The sequence below is a fragment of the Spermophilus citellus genome, assembly GCF_964194105.1.
Source record: "Spermophilus citellus genome assembly, contig: SCAFFOLD_94, whole genome shotgun sequence".
Taxonomy (NCBI): Eukaryota; Metazoa; Chordata; class Mammalia; order Rodentia; family Sciuridae; genus Spermophilus; species Spermophilus citellus.
This window is the reverse complement of record NW_027672722.1, coordinates 1,196,926-1,224,455: the sequence shown is the minus strand read 5'-3', so window position 1 is coordinate 1,224,455 and position 27,530 is coordinate 1,196,926.

Below are 27,530 nucleotides of genomic sequence, written 5' to 3'. Positions count from 1 at the left end.
CTGTGTGGGCGGGGACATGTTGTTGGTTGAAGGGAAGGGAGCCATTGTAGAATGATTAGGGTGGGTAGGTGTGGGTCACAGACACCTGGGGGCCTTGGAGGTGCCCATTAGTGTCCTAGTTTGCATGTATGTGAATAGAGATTTCGCGTCTCTGTCTGCAGAATTTTCCTGGGTGTGGATTATCCATCATGAGACTCTGGTGTCCACCTCCAGGGGAGCCATGTTGAACCACTGCACCTGCTTGGTCCAAAACTCCTGACACCCCAGCAAGCACTGACACTCTCGAGCCCAGCAACTACCATGCCTATCATTAAAGAGTCCTAGTGCGTGTTTTGCCCTGGCTGTCAGGACCAAAGCACCTACGGTTTGTGCCTGGTCCACACAAAAATGCAGCTGCATCCCAGACCAGAGCAGGGATATGGAAGTCCACTGGACCATTCCTCCCATCTTGATGGGACTAGAGTGTGTCTGTACAAAGCCTTTTGGTCCTTATTCCCTTGTCCCTGTAGGGCATAGCAGGTTAAAGCAAACTCTTGTACCAAGATTGGACTAGAGGCTCATAGGAAGACCCCACATGATCACATGAAGGCCTCAGGTAGCAGGGTAACAAGATGGTGCCCTTGTGTTGAGAGCTCTCTTGTCTCTGGTTGTCCTTGAGCACTGTCCTCTGGGTAGCTACTCCCAAATTCCCTGTCTGATGAGCTTTCTCCAACCCTGCTCAGGTGCCCTGCCAGGACAGCATTCCAGTCATCATCCGCAGGGCCTTAGATTCACACTTGCTCCAGCAGGAGGATCCAGAAAACTACGAACTTCTGCAAATTGTCTCGAATCATCAGAGTAAGTGGAACCATCAAAGGGTAGGGAGCAGTGAGTCACAGTGGGCTCACGATAACTGGGAGCCAAAACAGAGTGTGCATTGACCCAATGCCCAGGAAGAGTCTGGTGGGACTTGTGCACAAAACAAAGTGTAATGATGGGGCATAAATCTGCAGGGTCTTCATGTTCCCCAGGGCTGTGGACCTGCCTATCATGTTTTCTTTCCTTGGCCTGAGGAGGCATTGCAAAGCTATTATCCACAAGGGGCCAAGAAGAGAGGCTTCTTTGTCTTGTGTCAAAGAAGACAGACAACCACAGGGTGCCTACTTTGGCAGCCTTTCCTGACCTAGACGAGTACATGAGAAAAGCAGTTTAATGAAGAATCACTTCTGGCTTCCAATCTTTCTATTCATTGCAAACTGAGTCCACTTAGGACCAGAGGCCATTTCTAGAGAGAAGTATGTGGTAGAATAGAACACTTCACACCTTGTAAACTCTTCTTGGAGAGAGAGAGAGAGAGAGAGAGAGAGAGAGAGAGAGAGAGAGAGAGAGAGAGAGAGAGAAGAAGAAGAAGAAGAAGAAGAAGAAGAAGAAGAAGAAGAAGAAGAAGAAAAAGAAGGAGGAGGAGGAGGAGGAGGGAGGAGGAGGAGAATTAGGATGAGGAGGAGAAGAAGGAGGAGTAGAAAAATGAAAACAAGTTGAAGGAGGAGACCATGAATAAGAAGGTCAAGATGACTAAGAAGAAGCATGAGGAGACGATGAAGAAGAACAACAACAAAAAGGAGAAACACAAGCCGAACAAGAAGTATAACAATAAATTGATTAAAAATATGAATGGGAATTATACTCATGAGGAGGAAATGCAGAAGTGGGGAACTCAAGAGAAGTATATTGCTCTGGATGGTATAGTCCTGCTGTGGACATCCTCCACCCACCATCAACACATCTCCAAACCATACCCCTCAAATTAGTGTAGCCCTGTATAAGTGGATGAATCCACTGGCAAGGTGGAGGCACCCACCATCAAGTGCTTTTCCCCAAACCCACCTGTGATCATTGCTGCAGTGGGGAGAAAACCTTCAACACATGAGTCTTTGGGGACCAATCCAGATACAAAGTCTAGCTATTTCTCTTTGGTGGGCCCAACGTGAACTAAGAGGTTGTGGGGTACAAGGGGCTATTTCCTTGAAAGGTGTTCCTGTAGTGGACCTCCTGTGCATAGAGGGTCCTCAGGGAGGAATCAGTGGGGAGTCTTGGTGGAACAGTAGCTGGATTCGGGGGCTCTCAGGTCTGTGTGTGAGACCTGAGCTGGCAGAGGCTCTCAGTTGTGGGGGATGTTGGGTAGTGTATTCCTTGAGTGTCACCTACCACGCCTCTGCCCCTGCTTCTCCAGAGCTGAGGATCCCTGCTGATGGGAACATATATTACGACATGGATGGAGGAGTGGATTATAACTTTCTTCTTCGGGAAACAGCTGCCAGCAAGTCATTGAAGGAAAAGCCAAAGGAGGTAAACAGCCACCTTCTTCACTCTTTACTCCTGGTGCCACTCCACATCCTCCAAGTTAACAAGAACCTCAGGTTCTGGATGGATGTTGTAAAATGCCCACAGAGCCAACTGCCAAGCTGAGTGGGGTGCAGGTGCTGGGCTTTGCTGATGTTGTCATCCCCCGCAGTTCTTGGAGCCTTCTGTGGCAGTGGCATCCAGGATCCCAGCAGCTGTGAGCAGCAGCTCTGCAGTGGCTGCAGGATCATTGCCCCAGGCCACCCAAAGCAATGAGTGGTTCATGAGAAAAGTCACCAGTAGCAGCTCCTCACTGCTTCCCTCCAGCGAGCAGGTGGAAGACAGCCGCTTTGTTCACATCCTCCTAGAAGGACAGAGCCTGAGGGAGACAAAGCGCATCCTGGTAAGCCCGACAGCAGGGCGGCCTCCTGGGTGTCCACAGAGTGGAAGGCAGGAGACACAGCCAACCCCGGGGCTGTGGTGGGAAATAAAGAAGAGAGAGGTCTGTCTTAAGGGCTTGACCTGAGGAGGGAGAGCATCAGCATGCCCAGCGCCAGCGGTGAGTGGGCCTGTGTATTGTGGGTTTTTCAGGCCAGAAGTGCAGACGGAAGTACTGTGGACAGATGAAGTCAGAGATATGTCCAGGGTGCAGGCGGCAGTGCCTAGAACTTGGTATTCTCAATGAGTGAGGTTGGAGCAGAGGAGGTGGCAATGATTTGTCCCATGTGTAGGAAGGGATGTGTTCCTGGTGGCAGGGAAGAGAACCTCCTTAGCCTGACTATGTGTAGGAATTTGGGGTCGGGATTACCTGGGGGGTCATGCCAAAGCTTCGGAAGGTCAGCCTTTGCATGTATGTAAATACGGAGCTAAAGGGGTTCTTGGCAGTATTTCTATGGATGTGCAGTAGACACGCTAATGCTGCAGGTGTCTAGCTGCAGAGGAGACATGCTCAGTGACTGCCAGTGCTGAGTCAAGTACATCATTCCAACCAGACCCGCACCGAGCTTCCAGAGGACAGGGCCTCTCAAGGCTATCATGAAGCACTCAAGTGCACACTCTTGTATCTGAGTCTGTTTTGTGTAGTGGCAGTCAGGACCAACATTTTCAGTGCATCTGCCTCTTCCACCCACAAAGGCAGCCTGTATCCCAGAGCACACTTGGTGTGCAAATCCCTGGCCCATTGCTGTCATCTCAGTGAGATGAGAGTGTGTCTGTGCATAGGCAGTTTTGTCCTTTGAGCTGAGTGGAATGTGGCTCCCCAGGGGGAGGGGAGATGGCAGGTACAGGCAGATATTTGTACCAGGATTGTTCTAGTAGCACATTGCAAGAACCCAGGGGATATATGGAGGCCACACTCAGGTAGCAGGATAACAAGCTTGTGCCCTTGTTTATGTAGCTGAGGTTTCACCTGAATGTTTGACCACAGTCTTCTGGGTAGCTCCTCTAAAAGCCATTCTCTGATGACATTTGTCCCACCCTGATCCAGGTGAACCGCCAGGAGACAGTGATGAGCCTCGCAGGGCCTTGGACCAAAATTTGTTGCAGCATGAGGATGTGGACAACTTTGAGCTGCTGAGAATGATGTCTGAGAATGAGAGTAAGTAGGACAATCAGACAGTGGGGAGACGCGATCCACAGTGGGCTCAGGATAACTCACAGCCAAGAGAAAGTGGGCCTTGGCCCCAAAATACCAAAGTGTGGTGGGCCTGGTGCAGGAAACCAAGTGCAGTGATGGGCGTGTCCAATATGGACGTGTTCAATGAGGCCCCAGGGGGCTGCTGGACCTCCCTAAATGTGTTCCCACCTGGACCTTGTCTGGCAATGCAAAGCTAATATTGATGAGGGGCAAGGCAGAGAGAGGCTCAATCCATCATCAGTTTGGTTTATGGCTCACTGATAAGGATTCCTTCAAATGAAGAGGAGGAGAACATGGGTCCTGATTGGATAAGCATTGCTATGGACGGAAGCAGCACAGGTCCCAATCCATGGCCAGGATACGAGAAGTCAAGAATGTCAGGATTGCAGCAACTGGGAACAGGACTCAGTGAAGAGGAAACAAGGCCAGGGGACAGCCTGTTTGGGTTCTTTTTGGAACAATTCCAAGTCCTCTGTGCCTGGGTGCCCATCTCCTGAAGATATCAGAATGGCCAAGTTATTATTCCTTCCAGCAACAAAGGAGGGCATCTGAAGAACAGAGGCCACAATGCTGAGCTCTCCACAATGCCAGTGCTCTTTCCTTTCTTGTGAGCCCGACACTCCTAGCCTCCACCATCCCAGCCTGTCCACAATAGAACCCACCATCTGTTGGGCACATAAGTGAGTTTTCCCATTTTCACACACCGCCTCATTTGGGTTGGCTCTGTCTTACACATGAGGAAGACAGAGGTGCAAGGAACTGGGCAAGAGGCAGTGTCTGTGAATCTCAGGGACTTGGGAGGCAGCGCAGGAGAATGGGGATTTCCAAACAGCCTCAGAAACTTAGGGAGACCCTGTACCCGAGTAAAAAGGCCTGGGAATGGTCTCAGTGCTTAAGTGCCTTTGGTTTTATCCCTGGTACAAAAATAAGCCAGTCAATAAGGAATTACCAAACTGAGAATCTATGAAGATGATTTCAGAAACAGACACGTTCAATCCAAGCATCAGTTGAGAGCAGGCTCCAGAGCAGGGGAGGTTTGTGTGTAACAGACATCAAAATGGAGGACTACTGGGGGCCTGGAACCCACTAGGTGTGATGGCATCTATGCCTTATGGCAGGAGGGTGGCAGTGATGCTGGCCCTCTCCTAGATTTTGGAAACCTTGTTTTCATTGGGGAAGCTTTCTGGAGGTGGAATCTATTTTAGCAATCCTGGTCCAGATGAGGTGCTGACTACCACAGGTAGAAGCCTATCCAGAATGTGGTGTCTGTTATTCAGTCTTTCCTGACTATGACAATGACAAAGAAAGGAAGTCACTTATCTTTGGTCTTTGTTTCACTCCTGGCCATTGATTGAGAACTGATTTCATCTTGGACTACTGAACAGAGGCTGCCTCTGGGCAGAAGAGTGTGATATATTTGAACTCTTCAGAGGACGCCCCACCATTGCCAGAGAAAGAAGGAGAAGGAGGAGGAGGAGAAAGAGCACACTCCTGAGTGGGGAGAGGATCACACGATGAAGAGCAGGAGGAAGAAGAAGAAAAAGAAGGAAGTGAACAGAAGGAAGGGTGGAAGGAGATACAAAAGAAGAATAACAAGAAGGAATCATGTAAGAACAAGAAAAAGACCCAGAAAGAACTACAGAAGATTCAGGATAGAAAGAAGAGCCAGAAGTAGAACAAGAACCAGAATAAAACTACCAAGCAGACAGCTCATGATGAGAAACAAGGGGAAGGAGAGCGAACCTAGAAAACAATAGAGTTCTCCAGGGCACCACCCTGCTGAAGTCCTCTCATGTCCATGCCCAACACACCTCTGATGGATATCACCTCCCCTCTGCGTATTCATCCATGAGTGGATTCATCAAGGACAAGTGGATGAATTCACCCACAATCCAACGCTTCCCTGAATGCCCATGTGTGAGCATGGCTGCCCTGGGGAGAAAGGCCTAAGCACAGGAGCCTTTGCCAATCCTGATGCAAAGCCTAGCAGTGTCTCTTTGGCAGATCCAACCTGCACGGAGAAGTTCTGGGGCCCAAGGTGCTGTTTCCATTGTCAGGTGCTCTTTTGTCCATCATCTTCTCCAGGGAAGAATCATTGAAGGAGTCTTTGGTGGCACTGTAGCTGGATAGGAGGGCTCTCAATTCTGGTGCAGGCTCGCCCTGGCGGAGACTCTCAGGGGTTAGGGGTGTTTTGTGGTATAATCCTTGAGTGCCACCTAACAATTCCACCTAACAATTCCACTTCGCTCTGCATAAATCAAGGTCTGTGACCACTCACTCGTGTATCTGTCCATGAATCTGGGAATAAAATATTTCATCATGAGGAAACGCCCCCAGGTCAAGGGAAAGGAGGTAAACACCTAACTTATTCAAGCTGTACTTGTGCTGCCATTCCACTCCCACCTGAGGAAATAAGAAGCCTCATCACCTGGACACATGTGCTAGAAGCCCATAGAGTCAACTGACAGGCTGGGGTGGCTTTCTGTTTCTGGGTTTGCTGATGTTCCATCCCCCACAGTTCTCAGAATCAACCTGCAAGTCCTCCAGGCCACTTTCCCACAAGCAGGTGGGAGACACCTGCTCAATCCGGGTCCACTTAGAAACACAAATCCAAACATGGCCAAGACTGTCCTGGTAAGCCTGGAAGCAGGGGTGTCCCCTGGTGTTTACACCTGGGTGGGGAGCAGACACTGGTCCAATACCATGGACTACTCATGCCCTCTTGAATTTGGAGCTTCTGGATGATCAGGAGGATAGATGGGAATCAAGAAGGGAGAGGTCAGTGTGAAGGGCTGGAGCTGAGATGAGGGAGAGCAGCAGCTTGTCCACCGCCATGTCTGAGGGAGTCTGTGTGTCAGGTGGCAGCATGCAGTCCAGAAGGGCAGGGGCAGGTATTGGTGACAGATGAGAATAGGACAGGACCTAGGTTGCAGGTTCCCTTGTATGGGATGCTGACGTCTATGGAGGAGGACAGCAGTGTGAGGTTCTGCATGTTCCTTGAACAAGGAGCTGAGAGGGTCTCTCTGCAGAGTCGATATGGATGTGGAGCAAGCACACTAAATGTCCAGGTAACCCAATGACCACCCTTGCCAGATGAGGTGCCCTCCTGCACCCCAGCCAGCACTGAGCCTCTGGAGGCCAGGAGCTCTCGTGGCTATCTTTCAGCACTCTTGTGTGTGGTCATGTTCCTGGGTCTGTTTTTGGCCCTGGCAATCCAGACCAAAACCACTAGGTTTTGTGCCTGGGCCATTCCCAATGCCGCCTGCATCCTCGGGCAGACCTGGGATCTTGGAGGCTATTGTCCCATTCCTCCCAACTTGTGGGATGAAATTGCATCTGTATGCAGGTAGTGGGGTCCTTTCACTTCGAGAGGAGTGCAGCTCCACAAAGAGCAATGATGGGCCCAGGAAGTCCTATGTACAAGGATTGGGCTTGTAGCCTGTGGGAAGAGCCCACACGATGAGCAGGAGGCCAGCCTCAGGTAGTAGGGTCATGGATGTTGCCCTGTATTTAGAGTGGAGGTGCCTCCAGAATGCCCCTGCCCACTGTCCTTGAGTAGTCACTTCAAGGCCCATTTCCTGAAGGCCTGTCTCCCATGCTGCTCCAGGTGACCTGCCACGATAGGGCTCCTGACATCATCCGCGGGGCCCTTGAGCTACACTTGCTTACTCAGGAGAAACCGGAGGAATATGAGCTGGGCCAAATCATCTCTCACCGTCAGAGTAAGTGGGATAATCAGATGGCAGAGACCAAGGGTCAGGATGTGGACTCAGGTCAACTCTTAGCACCAAAGAGTAGTCTCTGAACCCCAAGAACACACCAACAGGGTGTGTTGGGTTCATGCACAAAGACAACTGCACTTCTGCTGGTGGAAGGTCTCGAGGTCCAATGGTAAACCCCAGTGGATATTGTGGCTCCCCACCAGGTGCCTCCCCTGGACATGAACAGGCATACAAAGCTGACATCATTGAGGAGTGAGGCGGAAAGCCTCTTTCCAGAAGCAGTATGCTTTCATGGCCTGGGATAGGAGTGGTTTCAGAGGAACATGGGAATGTGTGGGCTAAAGATGGAACTGGCATTTTGTGGACTGAAACAGTACGATTGAAAGCCTTCTGTGTGACCAGAAAACCACTGCCTGGGCTGAGCATTGCCAGGATCCTGGCAAGCAGTAACAGGATGAAATTGGGAAGAAAACACAGCCTGGGACACAGCCTGAATCTTCTGTGTTTGGAAATATCCATGGTCTTCTGCACCTGAGTTCACTTGCCAAGGAGTGATCATAATAGACAGGTTATGACCCCTAACTAAAGTCAGATGAGGGCTTGCTGAGCACGTCTGTCACAAAGCTCATCTGATAATAATGCCAGTGCTCTTTTTTTTTGATACAAACACCCACAGCAGCCATGATCCCAGCCTCTCTACACTGAAAACTACCAACTCTATGTGAGTTCTAGGTTAAATTTTCTCCTATCCTAACCTACTAAGTCTGTTGTGTTAGTAGAGTCTTATGGAAGAGGAAGTCTGTGTGGGGCCTTGGTAGCCTAAGAAATTGATAGCAGAGACCCAAACATCCAACCCAGAAGGGATGGAATACAGGCTCTAGGATAGAGGAGTAAACAGGTGTTCAGAGGAAGGAGAAGCTGGCTGTTGTATTCCTCCACTCGGCGTCATGGCACCACTGGACCATTCACCATGTTGGAGGGAAGCAGTCCCTTTGCTGGTCTTTGGAGCCATTGTTCTCAGTAGGGCAGCATTTGAGATGTGGCCACCATTCTGGGAAGCCTGGTTCACATGGAGGTGGGCACCAACAATGGCAGAAGCATGGCTCAAATGTGGTATTTGTTCTTGTTAGCCTGTCCTCACTGTGGCCATACTTGAGGAAAATAACTCAGAGGAGGAATGCTAGGCCTTTTCTCCGGGTTTCATAGCTTTCTCTTTGGTTGTGCACTGAGCCTGTCCATAAAGCTCTAGTGTGTGGCAGCCCTGGCCAAACAGGCATAGAATGGGAGAGAGAGAGAATGTGGCTGGGAGAGAGAGAAATACAGATAGGAGGTAGAGGATGAATGCTACCAGGAGATTGAGCATTGAGAGGAGCCAACAGGGCCAAGATAGTTACCAAAGGCAAAACCTAATTCAGGTCTTCCTCCACCCATGCCCAACCTTTCTTCCAGTCCCTCCCACCTCCCAGTAATGGATTCATCTTGAATGAGAATTTCACCATCGAATGCTTCCCTCCAAACTCAACTGTGAATTTGGCTGATGTGGGGACCGAATCTTTGGCACACAAGCCTTTCGTGGGAGATTCCATATGCCAACCTAGTGGTGTGCTTTTGCAGATCCAGGAGGAACTGGAAGGTTCTACAGTCTAAAACCTTTGGAAGCAACAGACCTTAGTTCTGTTGAAGTGCTCTGCATGGTTTTCCTCGGGGAAGACTACTGTGGATGTCTTTGTTGATATTGGAGCTGAATTGGAGAGCTCTCAGGTATGTGGCTCAGGTCCTTCCTGACATAGGTTCTCCCATGTTGGCGGTTCTTGTGGTGCACCTATTGAGTGCCACTTTCCATCCTGATACCCCTCTCCCCAGAGCTGAAGATTCTTCACGACATAAATGTTTTCTATGTCATGAACTCTCGCATTCAATACGACTTTGTGCTGAGGAAGAGGACCATGCAAAGGAGAAGGATGAGTAGATCCAGTCCAACCTCCCCCTTATGATGCAATGGAGGCTCAAGCTCTCCACGGGATCCTTCAAAGAACAATTTGCTGCTGTCTTGCTGGGCGGTGCTGAACATCCCACGATCTTTGACATTCACTTCTTTAAGTATTTGCTTCAAACTTTTCAAGTTGCCAATCTATAATTTGACAGTAGTTCTTTGTTATTTATTCCCTTTAGTAACACATTCATTACTATATTATTTGTTGTTTAAACCAAGTACTGTTTAAAATATAATCTTTTTGTTTTATGATCTAATTTGATGATTTGAGTATATTGATTGTAGCAGCGATTCCTAGAGGAAACATAAAAATCAAAAGGAAGAAATGTTTCATTTGTTCAGAATAAGTTTTGTTTTTAGGAGTATGGGTCAGTTTTGCAATGGGAGCAATGCAATATTTTATATACTGTGACACAAATACACACAAAGATACACACAAGGGCACATAAACTCATTGAGAGACAGTGTGAGTTGGTCTATGCTGAAATACTTCTCCAATTTTGGAATATTGTCAATTCCATAAGATGTCCTGTGAATGAAACCCAAGTCTAAAGATGGCATATATGTGTGCTTCACATGCAGCTCTACACATAATGTGAAGGCAATTTTACTGATATATTTAGTGCCCCTAGTTTTGACTGTAAACTGTCCCCTGAGTTCAGGTATGGAATTTTCTACTTGTAGCCTCATAATGAGGATCCATTGTTTTGATTTGGGAATATTTCTGATTTTAGTTTTTCATATTGGAATGATATATGCCATATATAGCATATGTATGGTTTCTAAAATTTCTGCGTTGAATGATAATGAATGCCATCCATCTAGGAATCTGTAGACCATAAACAATGAATGAATGCCTACTGTTGCCTGGATTGTTCTTCAGAATCCTGTAGTATCTGAGCATGCTACACAGGGCTTGCAAAAAAAAAAAAAAAAAAAAAAAAAACAGGTGTAAGGGCTGCACAGGGTTTGTCAAAAAGTCCAGGTCAGATGGTCCTGCACAAACCTGAGCTCCTAAAAGTGTCCACCACAGCATAAGGGCCACGGAGAAACACTCTTCCACACAGAAGATGGGAAGCTTCCTTATGAAGGTGATTCTAGGAACAGGAACCTCTTGCTAGGACACTTTTTGTATTGGGCCAGAACTGTGCTCTGAAGGTGCTTGCTGAGAAGAGCTTGGAATTTCAGAACAGAAGCAGTTCAAGCAAGGAGCTTCAACTTGCAGGAACAATGTGTGTGTGTGTGTTCTCAGTGGGCACTTAGGGGATGTCCCTGATTGAACTGGAGTGTGGCAGAACAATTGAATTAATTGGCATTCACGTTTTCATATTGAAGCATCTGTACCATCTGTCATCAGATGTGGGGCCCTGCATTTTATTCTGAAAAGTATGAGTTATGAATTTCAAAGAAACTTTTGAAAATTGATTTTCTCAGCATTCCACTGCCTTCCTCAAATTTGTGAGCTAAGGGACAACAGCTCCCTTGGTAGCATCCTTTTTCTATCTGGCAGCAATTGCACTTGGAATATGCTTTCTGAGAACTGCTTGGAAGTGCAGAAATGAAGCATATTTTGCAATCACCTTCAACTTGCAGGAACTAGTCTTGTTGTAAGTGAGCACATTAGTGTTTTGTTTGTTTGTTTGTTTTTTTCCTGGCTGAATGAGAATGAAGCAGAACTGCTTCTGAGAGGTGACAGAAAAGCTTTCACATTGGTTTTTCTGTGCCATTAGTAAACAACAGTTGGCTCATAGAGGCACCTGCACTCCAAATGTATTTTCTGAAAAAGTTTGACAAATGGATTTCAAAGAAATCAAGTGACATTCATCTTCTCAGCAGACCCACATTCCTCGTCAATATTGGTGATCCTAGGTAAGATTGCTCTCTTGCAAGGACAGTTTGTATTTTTGGAAGGAAATGAGTTCTGAATATGTGTCCTGAGATCAATTTGGAGGGGGTGACCTGAAAATGGACTCACACCTAGAATAAATAAAGAACTCTTCTAACTGAACAGTAGAAGAAACCAAACAAGGCTGGGAATGACTTTCAGTGGTTACGCTCTTGCCTAGCATGTTTGTGGTCCTGAGTTCAATCCTCAGTACTGTGGGAAAAAGAAAAGCAAAGCCAAACAATCCAACTAGAAAATGAGCAAAACACATGAACAGATATTTCAGCAAAAAGGATATGCAGATGGTTAAGAAAAAAACACACATATATGAAAAGGAGGTCAGTGTCATTAACTATATAAATTAAAGCCATAATGAGATGTCACTATATACCCACTGAGCAGCTTTAAAAATGGTGACAATTCTACATGCTAATGAGCATGCAGAGAAAGTGTATCTCTTACACATCGCTGGTGGGTATATGAAATGCTAAGATGACTTTGAAAAACAGTTTGGCCCTTCTGCAATCTGTATATGGGGTAAAATTGGGAGTTCATAACCAACTTGAATCTAATGTATGAAATATGATATGTCAAGAGCTTTGTAATGTTTTGAACAACCAATAAAAAATAATAAAAAAATAAAAAAGGGATAAACTAAATCTATATATCCTGATACAGAAAAAAAAGATAAACAGTTTGGCAGTTTCTTTAACTGAGCAGATACTGATCACACATCTAGAAATCTTAGTACTTGGCATTTATTCCAGAGAAATGAAATCTTATTCCTTTGCAAAAACATCTGTGGGATGGATATGTATCCCAAAGAATGGAAATCAGAGACTCAGGATATATTCATAACACCCATGTTCATAGCAGCATTATTCACAATATGCAAAAGGTGGAAATAACCCAACTGTCCATTGACAGTTGACAGAATAAACGCCCAGGAGATGGAGTGATATATGTGTACCAGTTGCATACATGACACATGTATGGAGTCGTGTGTGTGCACATATGTGTATGCAATGTTATTCTGCCTTAAAGAGGATGATTCTGCCAAGTGCTACAAAAGGATGAAAGTTTAGGACATAATACTAAGTGAAATAAACCAGAAATAGGAAAATTACTGTGTGATTCTACTTGCATGAGGTACTCAGAGTAGGCATACTTCTTGAGACATAAAGGGGAATGGTAGGGCTGAGACGGGGAGGGGGAGTTAACATATAGTAGGTACAGTTTCAGTTTTTCACGATGTAAAGAACTTTTTCCCCAGGGAAAAAGTTATATTAGGGATGAATCTAGGGATGATCTGCCACTGACCTGTATCACTAGCTTTTTATTGTTTTTATTTCAAAGCAGGGTCTCACTAAAGTTGCTGAGGCTGGCCTTGAATTTGTGATGCTCCTGTCTTAGCTTCCTAAGCAGCTGGGATTACAGGCACGTGCCACCACACCCAGCACAGAGGAAACAAATACTATGGATAGAAGGTGGTTTTAGTAGCACAACAATATGAATTTTTTAATGCCACTAGGCTTCACCCTAAAAAAGTTCATATGTGTTTTACCACAATTTTTACAGTTTAAGTGTCTAAAAAGTGTTCATGAGTGTTTATGATAGCTTTGTTTGAAATAGTCCCAAACTGGGAACAAACCAAATATCTAGAAGGGTAAATGGTTAGACAAACGGTGGTAAGAATAAGTCCTTAGTAATAAATGTAAGAAACTACAGAACAACTTGAACAGACATCAACTGTCTCAAGGCAGACTCAAGCCATCACATCCTATAAGTCCGTTTAGCTAATGTCCTCAAGTTTACAAAATTATAGGTATGAAAAATAGATTGCCAAGGCTTCAGGATGGTGGGAGGGAGGAGAGAAGAGGGATGAGTTTCTGTGCAGGTGAAAGCAGGCATCCTTGCGGAAATAGAGGTTTTGTATCTTGATTATGGTGGTGATTACAGAAATCGACCTATGCTACAATTGCATACAACTACACACACACACACACTTTCACACGAGTGTATGAAAAACTGCTAAAATCTGAGCAAACTCAGTGGCTTACACCAACACCAACTTACTGGTTTTCACATTACTGTTCTGGAAAACAATAACATTGCGGGAAACTGGGTGAAGGGTGCAAGGGATATTTTTGTATCAATTTTGGAACTTCCTATGAATCTATAATTTTTTTCAAAGTTAAAAGTTAAAGACAAACAAGCCAACCAAAATTAAAGCCAAACTTGCTACTGACATTACAGCATTTGAAGGCTTGACCTCAACACAGACCAAGCAAGGTGCCCGGTGAGCTGGGCTGCCCATAATGAACTGGCCTTGTCTCATTACTCTGCCACAAAGTGCAGCAGTGCCCAACTGTGCCAGTCTTGATAGGCTCTGGCTCTAGTTTGCCAGTATTTTCACTTTTCTATATATTTGGACATTCTAATCCTGATCTGAAGTGTTAGACACCATTTGAGCAGGATTTCTTACAACATATTCCTTGTTTCTCTGTGGCAGATTTGTGAATCATTTGTTCCCAAACTGCATAAAGTGGAGCCTGAGGTGAGGAAAGAAAACAGGGCCTAGGGCTGGGATATGCCTGTGTGAGAACCACAGGTTGGAATGAGAATGAATGCAGAGATGCATGTGAGATCCCAGCAAAGTACTTCATCTCCAAAACTCCAGGGCTTTCCTGGAGCGGGTTTCAATTTCTCCACACTTCCTCTGTCTTATCCACCTGTGGATCCTCCCTACACTTGGCCTGTCCCTGCCATGGGTACCTTTCGAGCAAGGGTCATAAGCGGTTGCCCGACCTCACTGTTCTGCAGGAGCTTCCACCTCCAACTGACCCACACGCCTCTGGGGCGCTGGACACCTGGGGCAGGCCCCGCCCCTGCCCCGCCCTGCCCCACACAGCCCGCGCCAGAGCAGTCCTTGGCTGTGGCTGACCAGCCTATGCTTGGCCCTTTGGGACATTCCCTCCAACCAGATATGGGCTATGGCGTGGTCCTCCGGTCTCACATGTCCTGTCGCGGGCTGGGAACGTCCTGGCAGGAGGAGGGAAGGCTGTCCTGGAGGGAGGCAGCAGTGGTGCGCGCTGTGGACCTCGCGCATGCTCTAGGCGGTGTATTTTCACGTGAGCTTGGGGACAGGGCGTGGAGCGCCTGGGACCCAGGCTGGATGGAGCCTGCAGGTTTCCAGGCAGAGGGAGGCAAGCAGCCTCCCGCTGCTCTCCCATCCAGCCTGTGGTCGCTGGGTGCCCTGCGCGTGTCCCTTGCCTCTCTGGGCGTAGGGGCGCTTGGCTGTAAAATGACCGCCAGCTGCACAGTTTACCAAATGGCTCCTGCATGCTCTGTGAAGGGAAGGGAACTGGCGAGCATCACTTTCCTAGCAGGCAGGCACGACCCTGGGGTCACATGGTGATGTCCACCGGGGTTCAAGGCTGAGAGGCGCTTGTGAAGCTCTGAAGGGCGATGGTCATTCTCCAGGTGGAGTGGGAGAGCACTGGCGTCAGTCAGTTTAATTTGTGCTGACAGGTTGCCTCAGTGCAGAGACTCAGTACAGAGATGACTCTGATGTCAGCACGTGGTGTCGCCTCCCCCCTCCCAGCCTTGCATGCACCTGAGGAAGGCGCCCTGCTGCTCTGCCACATAAGGTTGGCTTCAGGGCCACTGTGTGGCGGCCACCTGCCTTCTCTGCATTATTTTTTTGTTAGGTCCACAGTCCTGCTTTTCTAATTCTGAAACCCAAAGTCCCCTAAAACCCACAGAGTTCTTTCTTAGTAACTCATTTTGCAGAGAAAAAAAAAAAAAAAAACTGACCAGGGATCTTTGGCAGAATGTCTGGTCTTTTTTTTTTTTATTGGTTGTTCACAACATTACAAAGCTCTTGACATATCATATTTCATACATTAGAATCAAGTGGGTTATGAACTCCCATTAGAATGTCTGGTCTTGATATTCTTCTTTTGTCCTTGTGATGTTCTCCTCCTATCCCCCCACTTTTTTCCCTTCCCCCTTCTCCTATTTCAAGGCCCCATTTAAATAGCTGGTTGACTTCATGAGCCCTAAACTGTGTGCCAGGACTCACTTCGTCTGTTCACGCATTTTTCCTGTCTTCCCAATCCCTACACGGAATAGATTTTATTATTACACTGTTACCATGGTGGAGGGAGGCACACAAATTGAGCAAGGGACATAAGGTTTTTTCACCCAAAATGCCTGGTACCAAAGTCTGGCTTTCCCCCTCTTTTTCCTTCTTCTGTATAACCATTTTTCAAGTTGTTTTTTCAGCCACATTGAAATACAACTCACATACCATAAAGTTCATCCATTTGAAGCGCACAATTCACTTTTTTTTAATATTTTCACAAACCTGTGCACTCACCATTGTAAACTAGTTAGAACAGTTTATCACTCCAAGAAGGCAACTTTTTAGTTATTGCCCCGAGCTGCCCAGTGGCCCTCAGCTGCCCAAGTGGCGCCCAGGCCCAAGTCACCACTGATCGCTTTCCTACCTCTTACCTTTAGGTCATTAGAGCACTTTGAGTTAAGTTGTGCCTAGAGTGTGAGGTGGGGCTCCAACTTCATTCTCCTGTGGTTTTGAACCCTGTTGTTCCAACACCATTTATTGAACCCATTTTTTCCCCATTGAGTGGTCATGGCCCCTTTGCCAAAAGCCAGTTTCCCGTAAGTGCTGTCCCAGCCTTTCTGGAGGACAACACTGTGTGAAGGTTGCACAGGGCAGTGTAGTCAGAGCCTGGTGTGTGGGGGCTGCAGAGGACAGAGGGTCAGGGAGGTTTTGTAAGAGCTGCTGTGCTGCAAACCAGGAGGACCTGGTGGAGACATAAAAGTGTATCAGAGTGAGCTCAAGACTAACTGCAGGTCTGGATGGCTGTGGGGAGGGTGAGGCAAGGGCAGCAGGAGGCTGGTGTGGAAGGCTGGGGCCACGTGGCAGTCCTGCAGGCTGTGCCCAGAATTCCTAACTGGCAGCAGGGATCCAGGAAATGACATCTCAGGGCTGTGAAGTGACAAAGCCACCTAGTGTAAAAAGGTGGTAATTTCCAGGGGAGAGGTGAGAGACCCACTAGGAGACCCTTACCCTGTGGCCCAGGGATGCAGAGCCCTGAACAAAGAAGTGGCAGCAGGATGAGAGTAGAAGTGTGGCCGCCAGGCAGAAAAATTTTTAAGGAGACAGCCAGGCATGGTGCCTGGTTGGATGGGAGGGTGAAGAGAAGGTGAAGCCTTGGGGCAGCTGCTTGGCCAATGGCCTCTGAGCCTTGAAATCACTCGTCCACATCTCTCAGTTCTTTAATTATGTGGACAGTATAATCTGTAGGTGTTTATTATTTTATTTATTTTAGGGGGTCTGGGGAATTGCACCCAGGGGTGCTTCAGCACAGAACCCCATCCCCAGCCCTTTTATCTTTGAGACCTGAACTTGGGTTCCTCTTGCCTAAGCCTCCTTGGTATCTGGGCTTGTGGGTGTGAGCCACAATAGCTGCTCAGGTTATTATTTCAATGTTCCTCTTCATGTGGGAATGCATCTTTAAAAATGTTTTTTGCCTGGGGGCCTGGGGATGTGGCGCAGTGGAAGAGCACCTGCCCAGCATGCCTGAGCTCTGGGTTCTATCCCAGCACAAGAAAACAAAACCAATTTTTGCTGAGGGCAGTAGTCCTTGCCTGTAATCCCAGCAAATTGGGAGGCTGAAGCAGGAGAATTAGAAGTTGGAGACCAGTCTGGGCCACTTAGGGAGACACTGTCTCAAAATGTAGTGCGGGGGATGTGGCTCAGTGGCGAAGCACCAAGACTCCAGTTTCGAGGCCCTGGGTTCAAGCCCAGCACTGGAAGAAAAAAAACCATTTATTTATTTATTTACTTTTAGTTGACAGGTCGTTTCTGGTGCAGGCCGCTTTCCTGAACACCTTTCCACAGTTTCTGTTTTGGTGCTCAGCAATGGTGAGATTCATTTGGGAACTACCTTTTCCCATAGATTTAATAATAGTTTCTGTAGATTTTAAAATGTAAATGGACAAAGCATGTCCTTGATGATGGTAATGTACAGTCTTGAGTATTTTTCAAAGTTCTTATGAGTGCAGTTGATGTAGTTCAAGGCTTTAAAACATAATGGTCTCCATGGTTGAGCAGGTGCTGTGCACTGGGCTTAAACATGTCACCTCATTCAGCCCTCACACTGGCTTTCATGAGATTATTCCCATTTAGAGATGATAAGGTGAGTCTCTGAGGGGCCAAGTGACTTGTTCAGGGTCACACAGCCAGGCCAGGCGCAGTGGTGCACACTTGTAATCCCAGCAACTCAGAAGGCTGTGGCAGGAGGATCACAAGTTCAAGAATAGCCTCAACCACTTAGCAAGACCCTGTCTTAAAATAAAAAATAAAAAGGAGTAAGTATGTGGCTCTGTGGTTAAGCACCTCTGAATTTAATACCCGGTACCAAAAAAAAAAAAAAAATCCCACACCAGTGATGGCAGGGCTGGTCAAGGAGCTGTCTGGCTGCTGTGATGCCCCCTCCTGTGGACACAGACTTCCCTTGATATAGTGCAGGGCCTCTCTTTTGCCACCCTCTGGGAAGTGAAGGCCAGGCCAACCTTGCTGTGCAGGGAAGCCAGGCCCTTTCACCTGGGCTGTGTGGGGCAGAGCTGAAGTCCTGCTGTGTCCTGAGCTTCAGGGACTCTTGAGTGCTGGGCTTCCCTGTGGGTCTCCTGCCTTTTCCTCTTGGAGACCCGCCTATGAGATGCCTTGGAGATCCTGGGAGAAGTCCAGCTGACAGAGCTTTCTGCATAGTGGCAGATTTCCTAGGACCTGTCATACCCACTGTGAATCAACCAGTTTGATTTGTGGCTTGGTTGATTCACTCACTGATTTATAAACAACTCATTTGCCCCTTAACATGTGCCAGGCACTGCCCTGACCTGAGATGGTAGGGGCCTGGGAAAGGCTTCTGGGAGGAAGACCAGCGAAGACCACTGTTGGCTGAGGGGTGGCTCAGAATGGGCTTTGGGAAGGAGCACTGATTTGGAGTGACACTTCCCACCTCTGCTTCCAGGTGCACGGACACCTGGGTTTCCTCGTCTGTAAATAGGGATAGCTGTCCCCACTGCAGGTTGCTGTGCTATTCCTTAAAATATTAACTTCCAGGCTGGGGGTGTGGCTCAGAGGTTGAGCCTTGCCTAGGGTGCCCAAGGCCCACAGTTCAATCCCCAGCACCACACCAGGATTAAAAATATATATATATCCAGCTTCCATAAGGTAGTGAAAGACTCAGAGCTTTCACTCCTAGTCCTTTCCTGCTCCTTCCCACCATCTAGGGACACTTTCAATTCTTTCACCTTCCTCTGGTTATATTTCTAAATATGTTGTATCTGCTGTTCTTTAATCAACATTGTTATGCCAATTGGGGATGTAACAGTGTATTCTTACCCTTACTTTCTTCCAATATAGGTAGAAGCACAGTTTGGACTGTATCTCTGGGCATTGTTTGTTATTAAATTATGTGCACATTCAGAGCTGAGCTAGGTAGTATTCTACTGTTACAGTTTCTTTTTCCTGGAATTAATAATTGCCTGACTTTTAAGAAGTCGATTGCTTTCCTTAGTACCTGTCACTGTATTTTTCTAATCGCTGCAACAGATCAGTCAGAAACATAGTAATCTAAAATCTCTCACCAACCAGCTTGGTTTCATAGAAGAGACCCAAGTGAGAAGGAAGGAGTTCTTGGTGTGGAAAGTGATGTGTGCTGAGGTAGAACCCTGGGGGCCCTTGTGTCCCCACCTGAGGGGCTTCCGACTTGGGGATGCAAGGTGTTGCTTCCTGAGTCTCGGGTCTCATGGCCTGAAATTAATAAGAACTCAAAGAATCAGAGCAGAGTCGATAAGTGAGATGATGGTAACCTGTAACTGAGCTTCAGAACGTGACTCAGGGTGACCTTCTGGGATTTCTTCTTTAAAATCTTATGATACGGAAGATGGCGGCGATGGGAGTGCATCACCCCAGTGCGCCGCGTCACCGTGCGGGAGAAAGACGAGGTGAAACGGCTGAAGGCTACCTTGTTGGGAATTTCCAGTGAGATTGAGGTGCTCCAGAATCTAGAGGACGGATTTCCAGCGCACGGGATTCAGCTGCGGGGGCTCGGTCGTGGGCGATTTCTCCGCATGGAGGGTAGCAGAGCTTGGTCGGAGGACCGCCCCGCGGATGGAGTCTGGGGCACGCGCTGGGTAGCGGCGAGGTACCGGAGCGGGAGTACAGCGATGCGGATTCTGCGGGCTCCTGCCAGCGGTGCACTGGCCGTGCTTAGTGCTGAGTTCCGGCTTTGAGACAGAGGAGAGAAGCGGTCCAGTTCGATTCTCGACACCGGTCGGACCACGGAGGAGGACAGCAGCTGCCATCTTGGAGAGCTTATGTAATCATCCCTGTTTTCTACTGATCTCAGCTCATTCAACTATGGAACAGGTGATTTCAGGCTGGTACTTGCCTGCGTCTCGCAGACAGATAGCTCAGGCTCGGGACCGGAGAACCTGAGGAGAATACTCTTCGGGGCTCACTCCTGGCAAGGCGTGCGCCGGACTTTGAGTGGCCGGATTCTGGCTCCATGGGCTGCTTTGGCCCAGGGTTGGGGAACCTGCGGGGACTGCGTGCTGAAGCCAGCTCCAAGTGGAACATGTGCTGAGGGGCGGCTGGGCTCTGACTCCCGGAACAGTTTTGGCCTGGGCTGGGGAGCCCATGGGGACTGTCTCTTTGACCCTGCTCCTAGAAGGGCGTGCACCGAGCTGGGAGAGTTTGGAACAGCTGGGCTCGGGCTCCCGGGGCTGCTTTGGCCTGGGGCTGGGGAACCCATGGGGGTCACTCTGTGGAGCCTGCTCCTAGCAGAGTGTGGCTGGGATCGGAGAGGCCGGGTTCTGGCTCCCGAAGCTGCTTTGGCCCAGGGCTTGGGAACCTGCGGGGACTGCTTCTCAGTCCGGGTCCTGCTGGGTGCTGAGGGGGTCTGGGGGGCAGAGTGGAGCTGCCACCTGCGCCCAGAGCAGGCCAAGTGACCCGCCGGCGTGGTATCACGATACCCCAACTGCAGCTGGGGCCGAGGAGAGTAGCCGCCCATGCCTGGAACAGGACCAGCGACCTGACGGCGCAGTAACCAAGTCATCCCATTTGGAGTGGGGGCTGTGAAGATCCACCATCTGAGCCTGCAAGGTAGGCAGACCTGCGACCCACTGGCAGGACAAGCTCGGCAGCCTGCCAGGGTGGTGGACAAGTAGCATCGAGGCAGTCACGTCACACTGGTTGGAGTGGGGGTGGAGCAGAGCCACTTCCCATATCCAGAAAAGGCCCAGCGACCCGTTGGAGAGGCAGTTAGGTACCCTCACTGGGAGTGGGGGCTGAGCAGAACTGCCGCCCAAGCCCGCAAGGTAGGCAGATCTGCGACCCACCGGCGGAACAGGCTTAGAGGCCGACCAGTGTGGTAGACACGTCACACCAATTGGAGTAGGGGTGGAGCAGAGCTGCCGCCCACATCCGGATCAGGACCAAGGACCCGAGGGTGGGGTAGTTACGTCACCACAATTGGAGTGGGGCCAGAGTGGAGCCGCCACCTGTGCCCGCAGGGTGGGCAGACCTGCGACTAACCAGCGTGGTAGATAGATCACCCTAATTAGAGGAGGAACACAGCCACTACCCGCCCTGCAAGAAAGACCTCCCAACTATACAAGAGCAATATAAATAAATAGGGGGAAAATTTCAAAAACACAACAGTTTCACCAAGCAGAAACAAACGCGAGCAGTATGAAAAGACAAGGAAAGAAAGGACCACAAGCAATGCAGGTCAACTCAACTTTAGAAGAGGTAATAGCTGCAACAGATGGAATGTTAGATAAAGAGTTCAGGATATACATGCTTCAGATGATCTGGAGTCTCAAGGAAGACATGAGACAGCAAAATCAGACAATGAAAGATCACTTTGACAAGGAACTACACAAACAAATCCAGGAAGTAAAAGATCAATTTCACAGGGAGATAGAGGTAATAAAAAACAAACAAATAGAAATCCTAGAAATGCAGGAAGCAATAAACCAACTTAAAACCTCAATTGACAATACTACCTGCAGAGTAGATCACTTAGAAGATAGAACATCAGACAATGAAGACAAAGTATTTCAACTTGAAAAGAACATAGACAGCTCAGCAAGTCTGCTAAGAAACCATGAACAGAACATCCAAGAAATATGGGATAACATTAAAAGACCAAACTTAAGAGTCATTGGGATACAGGAAGGCACAGAGCTCCAAACCAAAGGAATAAACAATCTATTCAATGAAATAATACGAGAAAACTTCCCAGACTTGAAGAATGAAACAGAATCCCAAATCCTAGAAGCCTACAGGACGCCGAAAGTGCAAAATCATAAGAGATCCACACCTAGACACATTATAATGAAGATGCCCAACATACAGAATAAGGAGAGAATTTTAAAAGCTACAAGAGAATGAAAGCAGATGAAATTTAGGGGTAAACCAATCAGGATAACAGCTGATCTCTCAACACAGACTCTGAAAGCTAGAAGATCCTGGAATAACATATTTCAAACACTGAAAGAAAATGGGTTCCAACCAAGAATCATGTATCCGGCGAAATTAAGCTTCAGGATGGAAGATGAAATTAAAACCTTCCATGATAAACAAAAGTTAAAAGAATTCGCAGCTAGAAAACCATCTCTTCAAAAAATCCTTGGCAAAACATTACAGGAAGAGGAAATCGAAAATAATATTGAAAACCAACAATGGGAGGTAGGACAGTAAAGGGGGGAAAGTAATCAAAGAGGAAAACAAATCAGGTTTAGTAACATTAATAAACAAATATGGCTGGAGGAACAAACCATATCTCAATAATAACCCTAAATGTTAATGGCTTAAACTCACCAATTAAGAGACACAGGCTAGTTGAATGGCTCACAAAACAAGACCCAACAATATGCTGCCTACAGGAGACGCATTTGATAGGAAAAGATATACATAGACTGAAGGTGAAAGTTTGGGAAAAATCATTCCACTCATATGGACTGCGGAAACAAGCAGGAATGTCCAGACTCATATCAAATAAAATAGATTTCAAGCCAAATTATTCAAAAGGGATACTGAGGGACACTGCATACTGCTCAAGGGAACCATACACCAACAAGACATAACAATCATAAATATATATGCCCCAAACAATGGAGCAGCTATGTACATCAAGCAAACTCTTCTCAAGTTCAAGAGTCTAATAGACCACCATACAATAATCATGGGAGACTTCAACACACCTCTCTCACCACTGGAAGATCTTCCAAACAAAAGTTAAATAAGGAAACTATAGAACTCAATAACACAATTAACAACCTAGACTAAATTGACATATATAGAATATACCACCCAACATCAAGTAGTTACACTTTTTTCTCAGCAGCACATGGATCCTTCTCAAAAATAGATCATATATTACGTCACAGGGCAACTCTTAGACAATATAAAGGAGTAGAGATAATACCATGCATCTTATCTGATCATAATGGATTGAAACTGAAAATCAACGATAAAAGAAGGAAGGAAAAATCATGCATCACTTGGAGAATGAACAATAGGTTACTGAATGATCAATGGGTTATAGAAGACATTAAGGAGGAAATTAAAAACTTCTTAGAGTTAAATGAAAACACAGACACAACATATCGGAATCTATGGGACACATTGAAAGCAGTTCTAAGAGGAAAATTCATTGCTTGGAGCTCATTCCTTAAAAAAAGAAAAAAACAACAAATAAATGATCTCATACTTCATCACAAAATCCTAGAAAAAGAAGAGCAAAACAACAGCAAAAGAAGTAGAAGGCAAGAAATAATTAAAATCAGAGCTGAAATTAATGAAATCGAAACAAAAGAAACAATTGAAAAAATTGACAAAACTAAAAGTTGGTTCTTTGAAAAACTAAATAAAATCGACAGACCTTAGCCATGCTAATGAAGAGAAGAAGAGAGAGAACCCAAATTACTAGCATACGGGATGAAAAAGGCAATATCACAACAGAAATACAGAAGATAATCAGAAATACAGAAGATAATAAGAAATTATTTGGAATCCTTATACTCCAATAAAATAGAAGATAGTAAAGGCATCGATAAATTTCTTAAGTCATATGATCTGCCGAGATTGAGTCAGGAAGATATAGACAACCTAAACAGACCAATAACAATAGAGGAAATAGAAGAAACCATCAAAAGACTACCAACTAAGAAAAGCCCAGGACTGGATGGGTATACAGCAGAGTTTTACAAAACCTTTAAAGAGGAACTAACACCAATACTTTTCAAGCTATTTCAGGAAATAGAAAAAGAGGGAGAACTTCCAAATACATTCTACGAGGCCAACATCACCCTGATGCCTAAACCGGACAGAGACACTTCAAAGAAAGAAAACTACAGACCAATATCTCTAATGAACATAGATGCAAAAATCCTCAATAAAATTCTGGCGAATCGGATTCAAAAACATATCAAAAAAATTATACACCATGATCAAGTAGGATTCATCCCTGGGATGCAAGGCTAGTTTAATATATGGAAATCAATAAATGTTATTCACCACATCAATAGACTTAAAAATAAGAACCATATGATCATCTCAATAGATGCAGAAAAAGCATTCGACAAAGTACAGCATCCCTTTATGTTCAAAACTCTAGAAAAATTAGGGATAACAGGATCATACCTCAACATTGTAACCTGCAACAGGAAAGTAAGGGTGCTTTCCTGTCTTGATTTTTCTTCTGTCTTAAACGAATTAACATTTTAGTGATTATTAAACTAAAAATGCATGTTCTTGTTCAAGTAGCACCTAGAATCATCTCATGTGCCAGAGCTGTATTTGGAGAGCGCTAGTTTACTTGGAGCCCCTCATTTGGGGCACCTAAGGCCTAAATGTATTGAACTGTGCCCCAGATACAATGCTGATTTAGAGTCACATCAAGAAGGCACGCACTGTTTTTAGCTGGGCCTTAGCTGAGGAGATAGGACATCTCATCTTGAAAAGTTCAAGAGACATCACTACTCACGCTTCCTCTTTGGGATAATGTTTGAAAGTGTGATCTGGACTAAATTAGCTTGTCAGGCAATCGATGGAGATGGAGTTCACAGTTTAGCAGTAGGTTAAATTTTGGATAACCATGGCAATTCGTGATTATTCTAGAATGTTCAGCAGATATAGAAAAATCAGAAGGGATTAGCTGGCCAGAGATCTGCTGCTCCAACAACGGACTGCCGCTCTTTTCATGCAGCAACATGTCATGTGCTTCCCGTGGGATGTCCCTGGTCTGTATGGTGACCGTGGATTTTTCCACTGTGAGGATGAGAATCATTTTAGCGTGGAAGTCTCGTGGTACTCGTGGTACATGGATTAGTGGTGTAGTGACACAGAAACGAGGGTCAGGTCATGGGGCTGGAGTACCACAGGCTTGGTTGTACCTGCGGATTTAGGTTCAAGGAGAAGAGAGGTGGCTAGAGCTGGGCCCTCTGGTCTCTCCCCCTCATGCCCAAAGCATCATTTTTTTCTGAGTTGACTTTGACCCTTAGAGGAGTACTTTAGACCCAGAGGCCTTGGGAACTTTATTTCTGATCATCTTTTCCCTGCTCGAAAAAGGCTCTTCTCCAACTCTTCTTGTTCGAGCGTGCCCCTCATCCTCGCACACCTGCACTGTTGACCCACATCTGCCTCTGACTCTCCACCAGCCCTCCTTGTCCTCAGTTATGTGGACTTATGAGGTCATTGCTCCTGAGTCCTGCTGAGCTGGGCTGCAGTGGGAGACTTCTGTGGAAACCAGCGTGCTTTTCTATTTCAGGAATGTAAGGATGGCCTTAGGCCTGAGCCTAAGCGACTCCATTTTAAAAAGTTCAGTTTGAAACCTGCAGTCTCACCTGGCATGCCTAAGGGAGCCCTCCAGTATGGCCTCAGACACAAACAAGTCACTTCTCCCCATCCTGAAAAACAGAGTGAAGCCTCTGTCAGGCTGTTATTTCCTGAAAAAAAATGGAAAGGTGAGAAAATCAGGGAGGGACCACAAGACCAGATGTTTTAACCCCAGGGTGAATGTTGCCACTGAGAAATCTGGTGGTAACTGATAAGGATTGAAAGGGGGTTCAAAAGCCCCAAAATTTAGTATAAATAATAGAGCAAATGAACAGACATTCAGCCAGCCAAAACAAGGATGCACCCAAGCTGGAGAGTCTGATGAGGACCTGGACTGACATCTCATCGCTTGTGATCTTGTGCCTGATCCTTACCGCTCTCCAACTCTACAGCCACATCTTGACCCTGGTGAGAGCCGCAACTTCTCCCTGTGACCCTCTCCTCAGCCGGCCGTCAGCTCCATTCCAGGAGAATCCTGCCTTGGTTCCTGACCTGATCACTGCAGTCTGAGTGAGTGTGCATCTGCTGGACATAAAGCCTAAGGCTTGAGACTTTTGAACTTAGCTCGCAGAGGGAATGTCTGTCATTAGCCTGTCATGATTAAGTGTGTTTGCAGTGCTTAGAATTAATCTAGAATCATTTGCTATGAATTGATTATGTCTGTTGCAGTGCCTAGCTCATGAACGATGGTCTTCTTCTTGGTTAAGAACCTATAGAGTGAAATTTTATTAAGTGATTCTAGTGAATAAAGCATTGAAAAGGGCAGAAGTGCAGGGACATTCTGTATTTCTCTCCCTTGACTGCATATGTCGCAACTTTACCCCTCGCGACAATGAGGAAATGGCTTTTGAAATTCTAGATCTCCAAGACACAAAAAATCATGGGTTTTCAAAACTTACTGAAGAGGATGTAACCTTGTACTTGTTGAAACTGTCCCCTGTTGTAGAGTCCTCACTTAAATGCCATGGGTCCCATTTAGTAAGTGGTGTTACTTTCATGATTAAGAAAGAACTTGGGTTGGGGCTGTGGCTTGGTGGTAGTGCATTGGTCCAGCTTGCACAAGGCCTCGAGTTCAATCCCCAGCACTGCAAAAAGTAGAAAGAGATCAGTCTGTCAACGTGGATGCTACAATGGATTGTGCATGTGGTGTGTGTGCATATGCACACATTTGTTTCAAACGTGAACTTCACTCACATAAGTGTAAGTTAACAGGTGTATAAGTTAACCTCATTGTCCCTCCAGAAAGTGTCAGAAAGAGTTGAAATAATAGTAAATCTAAACAGCCTTTGAAGTTCAACAGTCTTATACTTGAAATTAAAATAGTAAAATGCATGTTAATAAAGAACTTAATTCAACGGTAGGCATTAAAAAATCATAGTTGTGAATTATATTTATGAATGTGGGAAAATATTCACAGTGTAACAGGTAAATAAAAGTGTGCCTATGCAGGACCTATATAAAGAAAACAAATGCAATACAATAAAAAAATTGTGATAAACATAAAAATTAAAATAACAAAAATATTACCACTTAAATTGATAAATTGAATGATAATACAATGAATAATAATACAACATTTTAGTTTTATCTAGTGAATCATAAGTTCCATAGAATTTCTTTTTTTTTGTTTTTTTTATTTTTATTTTTTATTAGTTGCTCAAGACAATACAATGATCTTGACATATCATACATTTGATTCAAATGGGGTATGAATTCTCATTTTTCCACGTGTATAGATTGCAGGATCACATTGGTTATATAGCCACATATATACATACAGTAATACTAGTGTCTGTTGTATTCTGCTGCCCTCCCTATCCCCCCTCCCCTCCCCTCCCCTATATCACCTCTCTCTACCCAATCTACTGTGATACATTTCTCTCTCTCACTCTATTTTCTGTTACCTTGTGGGGTGCAGTGGCACATGCCTGTAATCCCAGGGGTCGTGAGGTGAGTCAGGAGGATTTTGAGTTCAAAGCCAGTCTCAGCAAAAGTGAGGCTCTAAGCAACTCAGTGAGACCCTGTCTCTAAATAAA